This window comes from Lemur catta, chromosome 12 (genome assembly GCF_020740605.2).
Source record: "Lemur catta isolate mLemCat1 chromosome 12, mLemCat1.pri, whole genome shotgun sequence".
Classification (NCBI taxonomy): domain Eukaryota; kingdom Metazoa; phylum Chordata; class Mammalia; order Primates; family Lemuridae; genus Lemur; species Lemur catta.
The window spans coordinates 27386127-27398335 of NC_059139.1; the positions used below are offsets into that span (position 1 = coordinate 27386127).

General features: G+C 38.6%; 1 protein-coding gene across 9 annotated transcripts in view; it reads left to right on the forward strand.

Moving 5' to 3' along the window:
* Positions 1 to 12209, forward strand: part of GHR (growth hormone receptor) — a 227464-nt gene that overhangs the window by 43075 nt on the left and 172180 nt on the right. Inside the window, exon 1 of one of the 9 annotated variants that reach the window (XM_045565750.1) lies at positions 10859 to 10984. The exons of the other annotated variants lie outside the window; for them this stretch is intronic. The gene's annotated coding sequence lies outside the window, so the exon portion shown is untranslated. Of the gene's footprint in view, positions 1 to 10858; positions 10985 to 12209 lie in introns of those variants that run through there. 9 annotated transcript variants of the gene reach the window in all.

Consider the following 12209-nt stretch of genomic DNA (forward strand, 5'->3'; position numbering starts at 1 on the left):
TCCAGGAGTTATAGGCATTCATCTTCATAAATAAGACTTGAAATAGGGCAAAGTCATAAAATAAATATTTGAAAGCAGTGTTGGATATATCCAGCTGAATAAACTGCCCTTTGTATTTAGCTTTGAACTCTAAACCTCATTTAAATACCCTCCTTTTTCTTTCCTAAAGAAGACGAGAGAAAAAACCAATTACAGTAGATTCTAAAAGAAAATACAGCAAGAACATTTTGGTAAGAGATATTGCCACATAAAAAGCTATAAAAATTGGGCAAGTAATTGTACCTGACCAGTAGAACTTGGAAGAGGAAATGTGAAGTGAACATCTTAGCTTATGGAATGCTGTAGATAGGTTTTGATTACTGAGATGTTCACAGAGCTTCAGCATTTCCTCACTGAAATACTGGAATGGCTCATAACCCTGTGGCTTCTACCTTATTTCTTTCAGAAGGATCAAGTTGTGTGCTACCTGAGACCACATTGACCCTCAGTAATGGTATCATTACATTCTGGTACACATTATTGTGCATAGAAGGATTGCACTAATATCTCAAAATTGTACAAACCATGATTATAGCCCTGGTGTAGAAATCTGAGCCATCCTGGCAGAGCCATGCTGTACAATCGAGTCCACCTGATTATATTTGCATTTGTGACAGCTGGGCTGGCCTTTATTGGCATATGCCTCTTTGCTGTGCCCAGGGCTTTGAATGCAAAATGAAAGATCAGCACTATGTGATTAGGGGACCTATGCTCCATAGATACAGCTGCCCAACCAAACAGTGTCTCAGCCTTAACCTGACCCCCACTATCCTGCTTGATCTTTCTGGACTGAAGTTCCTATGACATATTTGTTCCTTAAAAAAAAAAACAATTTTACAAATTTTTTCTTTTAAAAAAAATAAAAAACTATCTCCCATCTCCTACCAAAAGTGATATGGTAGTATCCATTGTACTGTATCCTATGACTGCACAGTCACAAGCATGTTTGCTGAAATATACCTCTGGACTGTGAAACACAGATATATCGTAGCCTATAACATGGAGGCCAGTTTGATGTTATAAATAGAAAGCCATTTTTTCTGTGTTTTTAGTTATCAGAAAAGTCAACTACTGAAGGGAAAGTGAAGATTTTAATTTTGAAGTAAGCCTGGCACTTAAAGAGAAACACATAAATCTTACTTGGAAAAAAAAAAATGGAAGTTCCATTTTGGACTCTGCAAATGACAGTGCCAGCTGTTGTCATATTATTTCTAACATCCACTGAGGATTAATTCCAGGCTCAGCAAGTCCATTGGAAGAGCAGAAAGAGCTGGGGAAGCAAACACTGGTGCTTAGATTCTGACAGTGTGAAATTAGGCAGGAGACCTGCAGAACTGGATATCTAGTCAACACTGGATTATCATGCCTGAGGATCATTCACTTTGTGGATTATCTTTAGATATTTTAATCCTGAACTTTCTTTCTTCTGCCTCTTGGCCCTCTTCCTCTGTAGAGGTGTCCTCAGAAAATGCAATTGCATTTGAATGTAAACTTTGCCATTAATAATCAAATTCAAGTAGTCATAGTGTATGTACAAGCTGAGGACACAGAGGGGTGTAAGACACAGGCCTGATTTTAAAGAGTTTACTTTTGCTACAGAGGCAAGGTAGCATAACAAAACAGACATGGGTTTCAGAGGCAAATGAACCTGGATTCAAATCCTGGTTCTGCTAAAGTATGGCCTTGGGCCCATCACTCAAATTTTCTGAGGCTCAGTTTTCTTTACTATGAAGTGTAGATACTAATACCATGCTATAGAGTTCTGCTGAGAATGAAAAATGTTTATTGGATACTTATACCGCCTACAAGGTCGCTATTTTTTCTAGAACAGACATACCTTATTGTATATGCTCTATGAGACAGACTATGGAAAATACTAAGTAAAGGGTACAGTCAGAGAATTCCCCAGGCCCTCAAGGAGGAAGGCAGCATGGATGAGGGGTCCGCTATCCAAGGGGTGTGCTGGAGCTCAGGCAAGACATGTGAGTGGGCCTTCACTAACCAGGTGGAGGAAGAAGACATTCCGGGAGCAGGTGTGGGGCCCTCCAAGGCATGAAGACAGGAATGCATGTGGCATATTCAAGATTGGGAAGTTTTAGATGAGCCTGGATATGGAGACCTTGAACAGCAAGCAGACTGAGGAATTCATGGAAGAATGACTACTAGCTGGAGTAAAAGAAAAGTCTCAAGGCCTCTTTTCTCTCTCACTTCACTTCTTGTCCACATCATGGGCAGACAATTCTGGCTTTTCCTTATTCTCTGTTTCTGTGAGCAATTTTAAGAAGGCAAAACTGCAAAAAGAGATTACTTTTGTGTCTGCATTTGTATAGCCACTGTGAAGCCTGTAGTTTTGCCCTTTATACTACTAGATGATGACCCTGTAATCATCTGTCAAAGGACTGATTGAGTTTATAAGACCAGCAAATTCATATAGTGGATAGAGGAAGGAAAACAATTAGTAGCTAATATTGAGGAATGGGAAGATTAGAATAGAGAAAAGTAAAATACAGTGGCATAAATAAAAAGTAAAGTGAAATATGTAGAAAGGACTGCTTGTGATTCAACTTATAGGCATATAGAAATTTTTATTAATGGAGCAATGTATCTGATGTATGTTGTTAAAAATTAACTGGAGTCTGTGTCCATTGCTGGTCCTTTCTGAGAATGCACATTCATGAAGACGCTGAAGGGTGTTTTTCTATAGGCAGCTGGTAGTTTTCTGCTATAGAAAGTAGTTGAAGTGAATCCAGGGAGATGCCACTGTGAATAGGGCTGTGGTTCTACGTAATGTAAGGTTATGTTTATATGTGGAGGAAAGAGTGATTTTTAAACGTAATTAACTAATGGTAGATAATGAACTAATACTAACAAACATTGATTGTAATTCAGATTTCCTTTTTGCTGCTGATTTAGAAAAAAATCTTTGGAGAAATATATTTAGAATTGTTAAATATTATTTTAGGAAGCACATTTTGGTATCACAGCTTAATGAAACTCCTGAAAGAAACCTTTAAAAATGGAGCAATCTGAAAAAACATTTTATGTGCATTCAAATTCAAGATAAGGGAAGCCAAAGCTCCGTTAAGAGTATTGAGAGGAATTTGGCAAACAATAGGCAAAAATTGACTTAAAATGCAGATAAAGGGTGGAGGCATCAAAGAATGTAAGAAATAGTTTAGATTACCACAAATAAAGTAATGGAATGTGTAACAGAAAATCAGAATCCATACTGTCAGGAAAAAAATCCTATTATTGTGTAAAAACTCCATTATTTGGTACATTTAAGATAAAAGGAAAATGGTGTTTTCAAAGGATTAGGCCTCCCAGTGGATGAGTGATTGGGGCGTTTCCTGGTTTCAGTGATTCTGTAGGCATAAAACAGTTTTTGCTGCCAAGTGTGTCAGTGGAGGTTGGGAGATAGAGGGCTTACTGTGTTAAATGAAATCTGTTGCTTAGAATAAAGCTAGCTTTTATGTAGAATAGAGAAATAATTTGGTATATCGTATTACCAAGAAAACTGCTTTGTTAGGCGTAGATTTTTAAAAATTTAATTATCAAGTATTTCTTTAAAATTATATTTTCAGGCTCTGGTTTGAAAAAAAAAAGGAAACTTCATTCCAGAGAGTTCTATGCCTAAAAATTATTTCTAGTAGTTATTAGGTAGATAAGATACATAGCTTCAGATATATATATATATATATATACACACATATACATATATACATATGTATTATATATATATAACTTTCTAAGAGAACTATGGTATCCAATAATAAATGATTTTGTGCAGGTATCTAACACATAATTAGAAGGATCATGCATTACCTGTTTCCTGTTAATGAGATCCATATATAGTAATAGCAGAAAAGAAAGTATATTTTAATGCTTATAAATTTAGAGCAAAAGAAATATTTCAAAAAGCACCACTTTTATATATTTATACATATATTTATATATACCTAATTAGGAGTTTTACACACAGTTTATACATGTAGTAGGCTTGAAATATTTCTTCCAGCTCTCATTTGTCAAGACGTAATGTAATGACAGTTAAATACAGCAGAAGTAGATAAGTTTCTTTTATCTTGCCTGCACTATAGTCATGCTGCAAATCCTCCATCATGGTTATCATGGTTTTTTGGCTGAAGTAGGTCTAGCAGTCTAGAGGTCAACTAAAAGGCTTTACATAATCAACATAGGGAAGTAATTTCAGAGATTGACATTGAGCTCTTGGAGGGCAGAAAATTAATCTTAAAAGTTTCTTGGGAATATCCCTCACTGTGGCAGAGAATATGTGCTCTAATGGATGCTCAGTAAATGCTTGAGAGAATGTAAGTCCCATAGGGCAGCATATACTTAATTCTACCTGGCCAACCTCTCCATAAACCCTATAGCTGAAATATCTTAGGAGCTCAAAAGGAACAACAGGAGTTGAAGGGAACACCAGCACCAAGATTGGATGTTAAGGTCCTCTGGCTGACATAACACTTCCCTTCCTGTTGCAACTGTTGGCAGCCATACCTTGGCTGACTGGAAGTTGTAGGGTGGTCATTTTCAGGGGGAAGGAAGAGGTCATAAGTTCTGGCCTCCCCAATTTTCCTTCTTGCTGGGTACAAGTAACATACCTAAGAAATAATGGAGTCTTATTCAAACTCCTCATATTCAGAAACCAACCCTCACTATTCAGAACATGGTAAAAAAAATTTCTCCTTTTGCCCTCTTTGGTCTAAAATTCCTCAAGTATGCTCAAGCAGGGATGGGTATATGAAAGTAGCAGTATCCAGGAGATACACCATCTACGTAACTAATGCTAGAAATAAAACATAATACACTCCTAAGCACTTAGCACACTCTCTTCTGGGAATTTGCTATGAAGCAGCCACAGACATCCCTGTGTACCTTCAAAAATGGGAGGATAAGAGAGAAAGTATACTGCCTTAAATACAACTTCTATATAGCAAACTTATCATTAGCCAGATTAATAACATCCTCACCTGGAGCTTAAAAGTTCAGTAGAGAGTCTTCTTGAAATATCAGATGTTTATTTCTGTTATTGTCCTTTATAGATGAGTGAACTGCACTGAAGGTATTCACTGGCACTATAAAAATAGGTTAGTTCTTTTCGGTGAGGTGCTTGGCTGCCAGAGCCAAAGATGTAAGTGGTTGGAATTAAATTTCTGATGTAGCATCCCCCTTAGATAAGTGATGAAAGCTCCTACATCTTAGTGTTTCTGTTTCTGAATATCTGCTATATCACTGAGGCAGCATGCCAGAATCTACATTTTATTATTTTTATTATTTCACTAAGGGACACATCTGCTAATTCCCCAACCCCTTTTTCCTTGAGGGGGGTAGATTACATTTATAAGATATAGATATTGCTTGAGGGTACTAGTAGCTTTTATAGGCAAGCAAGAAAGAGAGCAGCAAATAATAGCTAGAAGGAAGGTGTGCCACACCCCTTTCAGGTCACTGCATCTATATAATAAGTACTCACAGAGTGTTCTAGGCACCATGCATATGCTGGGAGATGTGCATACAGAAAAGAGATACAGCAATTGATTTCTTTGAGAGTGACATGGTAAAGCTGAAGAACAAATACAAATTTTCTTCCCCATACCCTAGAGACTTATGAATTATTTATTAGCTATTTTTTTCCAATAGGATTATAATCATTTTACCTTTGCTTGCCAGTTTAGTGGATTATTAATATTGGTTGCTCTATTTATTTACACATTTTCCTTATGTATGTTATTCATCCTGTATTAGTTCATCTCCACCCTCAGTCACCATTCCTTTTTTTCCTTTTGTTTGGCCCTTCATCACAGCCCTATTACCATGTGATCAGAAAAAAAATTCACTGGCCTCAGAATTAGCCCAACGGAGACATATGGGGTAGTAGGTTCATTTGGGTCGGATAGAGAGCTTTGTGTGCAGGTATTTGAAGCTTGTATGCTTCAATTTTCAAGAAGAAACATCTGCAGTAGAGGAAGCACGAAAACTGTGGCTTGTAGTGGTCTAGTGGAGGTGAGCTCAGGAATCTCAGAGGCAGTCAGTTTTATATGTCTCCATTATGCAGGAGATTATTTTGAACATTTCTTCCCCTGCTACAGATTAGTTTGGGGGCCATCGTCAAAAGCTTGCCTGAAGATCAAATCAAACTTATCTGTGCTTGCCTTCTCTGTATACATAGATCCATCTTTGATAGCAACTCTGTCTGCTAAGTCACCAGTAATTCTATTAATTCTGTCAAGTGGTACTGAGCTTTTGTGAACACCCCTCTTTTGTTTAAAAAAAAAAAGGAGAAGAAGAAGAAAATCAAAGCTCCTTGCGTCTGCCTGGCTGTGATTTAGCCCTTGGCAAAGAGTATTACAAATTGAGATGGTGCCAGGCTGTACCTATGATTCATCTCTTCTCTTATCAAGAACAGTTTGAGGCAACACAGTTGGAAACCTCTCTACTTTGTGAACAGGCACTTTGTGTCAGAAGGAAAGGCATAATCACAATAATTATTACTCTAAGTGGAGAGAATGTGTTCTTCTTGATTAGTGAATAATCACTGCAATTCAAGGTCAAAAGTTTTGTCAACTAATTCAATATACCAGCCTTCTTCATCATTTCCAATGAGTTCTTCTTTCTATGGAAAGTGAGTTAGCAAATTGGGCCAATTATTTTCTTAAAATCTTTTTGCAGAGCTAATGATAAAACATGAGAAAGTTTAAGCCCTCTCTTATGTGCATCGATATAGAGGTGCAGATCTGGAGCTACACTTGATCTTGGAATGCCAAAGGGAAATCCAGGCATTGTATTGTGGCAGCCGGATTTCTGGAAGTTGGGCAATATTACTTGTCCTGTAAACTTTATGTCAGGTATACCTTGTGCAACAGGATACATATTGCACCTGTTGAAGGACAGATTGCCCTCAGGACAATTGGCACCCATCGATGGTTGAATATCAAAATAAGCCATGTCTTGACAAAAAACCCATTTACTCTCATCTATAATTTATCCTCTTAGTTGAAACACTGATCCCAGCATGAGGCATATTACTTTTCATATTCCATTTTATTCAGTATGGTCACTTCACGTTTTCACTAATTTTATCGCATTTCTTTGTCTTGTAAAGCCCCAGGGCTCTGTGGCTCAATGATGAAGTTTCAGAGATTCCATTAGGCTAGAACTGGGCTATCTATTGGGCTTAGTGTTGTCAGGACAGCTTTCAGGGGCATAGATCTTTAGTTTTATCACTTAGATTATGGATAATCCTAAGAATTTTAATCCAAATCTTTTGATTTACAGGTAAAACAGTTGAGGTCCACAGTGGTTAAGTAAGCATCTAAAGTTACTCAGCTGATCAATTGTGGGTCTGGAACTGAAACCTAGGTCTCTTGGGACAGTGCTTCGAGCATGACACTATAGGGTCTGTCACTCTGTCATGTATATAGATATCCAATATTTCCCTCCAATCCTGAGACCTATGGGTGTGATATTCTTTTTCCTCAGACTTTCTACCCTGAGCAGGTTGTCAGTAGGATGGTGACATATTGGCCAGGGGATTGTGGACGGTTATGCTCCATTGCTGCGAGAGTACTTTGGTGCCATCCACCCCACAGAGGAAAGTAAGCTGCAGGTTATCCGAGCATTTCCAAGGCTTATCTTTTAGGAACAAGAACAATTTATTCCCACACTTACAGCGAAAGAGACTATACATATGCATACAGACAAATTACTAAAAAAATCTAGAACTTCCTCCTTGCCTGAAATCTTATTTTTGAACCCTAGCATGTTTCTCCTTATAAATTTTAATAAGGCTCTCATTATATAAAAATTTCAACATATACAAAAGTTGCCAGAATAGTGTAATGAACCTGCACATTCCTGTTACTCTACTTCAGTGGTTATCAACTCTAGCCAATCTTGTATCATCTCTGCCTCAAACAGTTTTTCCCTTCCTATATTATTTTGAAGCAAATCCCGGACATCCTTTCATTTCATTCATTAGTATATCAGTATAAATCTCTGCAAGGTAAACATTTTAAAAGGATATTTATAATACCATTTACTATAGTGAAAAAAATTAACAATAATTCTTTAAATCATTGAATGTTCAGATACTATTCAAATTACAATTGTTTCATAAATGTCATAATTTGTTTAAATAATTTGAATCAGACTCCCAATAATATCTACATATTACAATTTGTTATAAGTCTTATAATTCCCGTTTAATCTATATATTCAAAGTCTCTCTTTCTGCCTTCCTTCTTCCCTTCCTCTCTCTCTCTCCAATTTATTTGTCAAAAAAACTGAGTTTGTTGTCCTAGAGAGTTTTATGTAGTCTGGATTTTGCGGATTGCTTCCCCACGGTATCCTTTAACATATGATTTTTTTCCCTATTTGTTGATGCATTTCCTATTTGTTTTTCTAGACTTGCCCTATTGTCTCATCCTGTGTAAGTTATTTGCAACAGATGAATACTTTGCATATGGGAAGGGAAGAAAGCAAAGCAGTGACACCAATGCCAAGTACCCTTGGGGGCCAGGAATGAGGGGCCTCTGATATTTGGAGGGTGTCTGTATTGGCCTTATGTTCTGCTGTGGCCCCAAGTCCTTACCTCGTATCTGCCTCTTGTCCTACTTTTGTGCTTAAAGAGTCAAAGGCTGAAATTCTTATCAGTTTCCCATTCATTCCTAGCAGTTACCATGGCCTTTGCATGGAATCCCTATGCTGTGGTCCACAGAGTGTTTTATTCACTTGAACTTATTTATGTTAACCTTTTTATGAAATCAGGTTGCTTTCTCTGACCTTCTTTGCTTATCACAGTTTGCATTAATCTTGGAACATTTGAGTCTTTGTACATGATAAGTACAGTTTCTAATGTTGTAGGAATGCCTCTCTCTCTCATTTCATTCCTTTCTCTCTGTGGGTTTTAACTTCAAGCCCTCTGGTTCGTTTCATGGTAGTGATTATTGATGAGAGGGTATTGTCTATTACCAAATGTTTGGTTTTGCATAGTTCCAATGTCTCTTAAAGCAAGGATTGCCAGCCTGCAAGCCACCTGTTTTTGTAAAAGTGACTGAATGGGACCACAGCCACACCCATTCCTTTACTTGTCATCTATGGCGCCTTTCTCACTACAAGAGAACCTGTGGACCACAAAGCCTAGAATATTTACTATCTGGCCCTTTTCAGAAAAAGTTTGCTGATCTCTGCTTTAAAAAGAAGAAAGTTATCAGGTTTATGCAGTCCCAAAGAACTGCTGGCTAGAAAAGAGACATTGTGGAGTTCTATAATTTTCTAAAAAAGTGGAAACACTGGAAAATAGTCACCTGTTCACAGGTGATTGGCATGCATATAGATATCAAAATAATGTGTTTAATTGTAGGTTGAGGAAGGGATGGTGGGCCTTTTCTCTGCATTAGTGTCTCTAGGCCCTGCAGTCATACAATGGATTACTTTTCTTCTTTGTTTTTCCATTTGCATACTTCCTGATGGTTGCTTTATCTCAGATATTCTTAGGTTCCTTACTGAACAAGGTCACACCTTCTCTCTGCCTTAGCCTGGCATGGCCCAACCTGCTACTTACCTTGGATTCCTGCTGCTCACCTTAAAGGGAATCTCTTTCATGTGCCTAGGGCCTTGTTTGCCCAGTATAGGTCTGTGCCAGTTGACACCAAGTCAAAAAGCACTTTAGACTGAAGCCTGCTTTGAAAGTGCTAGCTATTATAGTAGCAAGTAAGTCTGGTTTAATTTCCCCTTGAGTTTGGCAAACTGATCGGAAGGATAAAAGGGACAAAAGTATGATTTATTTGTTGATTGGATTGATATCAGTCATTATGAGGCAATTTCACACACATTATCTCATTTAGATCTCCATACAAACCTTGCAAGGGAGGTAATATCATACTTTGGGAAACTGAGACTAAGAAAAATTAAATTTCAAAGTTTATAAGCATTTCAGTCTCATAAGCAAATGTCATGAGCTTCTTCAAGCTTTCTGCTCCATAATCCTATGGTGTTGGCCTCTTCCCCATGCTCACAAAATGGCTGCAAGACATCCTGGCATTGTTTCCAGGCAAGAAGTTGTTACAGGGTAAAGGGAAAAAGGTAAACAGAGAAGCCAGCCATGTTTGTTTTCTTTACTAGATGTCCTATTTGGTGACTTCAACTTATATCTCATTAGTCAGCATGATAGGATCTTCCCTTTCTGCAAGGGAACCTGGAGAATATAGAATTTTATTTGTTTGTTTTAAGCTGGGCACATTGCCACCCCCATAAAAGTGTGTTCTGTAGGTACGGAATCAGGGGAGAATTATTATTAAATAGTAAACTTACAGTATCTGTTTCAAGAGGTAATTCTGGTACATGGAAAGATTGACAGTCTGTGATCTAAATTCTTATAGATTTCTCTTGCCATCATTTCAGATGAACTTTATAGAATAAAGGTTATTGTTCCTCTCTAATCTCCTGGGTATGAGACACAGAGCCAACAGATGGAATGATTTCCTTCTGGCTTCCATGGTTAAACAAAACACATGCCAGTGAAGACCGGCATCTGCCACAAGTCCTCAGCCAAACATGGGGAAGGGTGATGACGCTCTAAGTCTTTTAGTTATGTCTTGGCAGCAGGTGTCTGTGTAGCCTGGGGCAGCAATCCCTTTGGTAAGGGCATGAGGAGGCCACTTGAAACTACTGGATCTCATCAGCTTGGCAGAGACAAATGTAACATATAATGGAGCTCTAGCTGGGTAGGAAAGTGTCTGGCACCCACCAGTTGACTGTGGTTCTGTCAACAGTAACTTTTATTTTCCAGTTTACCATTCCCTGTGGCTCTTCGTTGATGTCCAACAAGCTCCAGGCCTGGGTGATGCCTGCTGTGGTGTGAGGAGAAGGGAACAGTGATGCCTCCAAAATGTAAACACTCATGCCTGCAGTTTTCACGTTGGTAAGGGAAGTGTTCTAAGGGGAACAGTTATCAGATGTCTGAGTCCTTGCCCATACCTGGCTACCCACACAGCAAAGTTGTTTTTTTGTTTTTTGCTCCCGGCATAGAGCCACAAGAGAACAGTGTGTCCTAAAAATCAAGAATTTCAGCCTGCAAAGGAAAACAGAATCCACCCTGCTTGGTCACCTGAGGGAGTCAATTGGCTCAGGAGTGCTGGACTTGCTTTCTGTTGCTCTGCAAAAGTGGCTAAAACTTAGTTGAAGCACCATGACAGAACCCTTTCTTGAGTTGTATAAGGGAGGGGATTTTAAAATGCAATGCCAGAAGTATAATCTAGTACAGAGGTCACAAACTCAGAAAGCCTATAGTGTCTTGGCAGCTCACATTAATGTGTGAAGCAAGCCAGTTGTACACAGACAAGCACATGTCCCTTCTAGAGAAATTGATGCCCAGAGGAATGCTGGTTCTAATCTCCTCCCTTCCTTCCCATCTCTTCCCTTCCCTTTCCGTAGAAGCCAGAAGTTTGAAATTTTCTGTGAATAACCCAATTTGTTAGTGTTGAGAACTAGGGATGGCAGTAACTAATCTGGCCGCTTTGCCCAAATTAGGTAATGGCACCCCTTCCTTCTTGCTAGCCCCATACCTGTGGAAGTCAGGTGTGGACTGGATTTCAGCTTTTACTCCCCCTCAGCTGAGTTTTTGTGCCAGACATAAGCTCCCCAACTGTAGACAGTGGCCCCAGGAGTTATCAGTGTTATATGAGCCAAATAAAACATATCTGTGGGCCACACTCGACCCACAGGCTATCAATTTGCAGCCTCTGTGGTTGTGATTAAAACAAAGCTTTGGAGTCAGATCACTTGACTTCACATATGGGTTCTGCCGTTTAGCCAAATGACTCAATATTTCTTTGCCTTAGCCTCCTCTGTCTGTAAAATGGATGTAAATACTTGAACCTACCTCGTAGGGTTGTTAGGAGGAAATTAAAATTAAATAATGCATGAAAAACACTTAGCCATATAGAGTGTGGTGCATAGTCAGCACTTAATAACTTAGATAATATCAAAATCATGTGAAGAACTGATTTTGTACACTCTTCAGCCCATCTCTGCAAGTCAAGTTTTGTTGGAGAATTCACAGCGTGCGAAATGGGTGAAAGAGTGCATGTCAGACCTTCATGATTGCTTTGTACTTCTAGGGGAAAGGCTCATACCTCTGTCTCTGG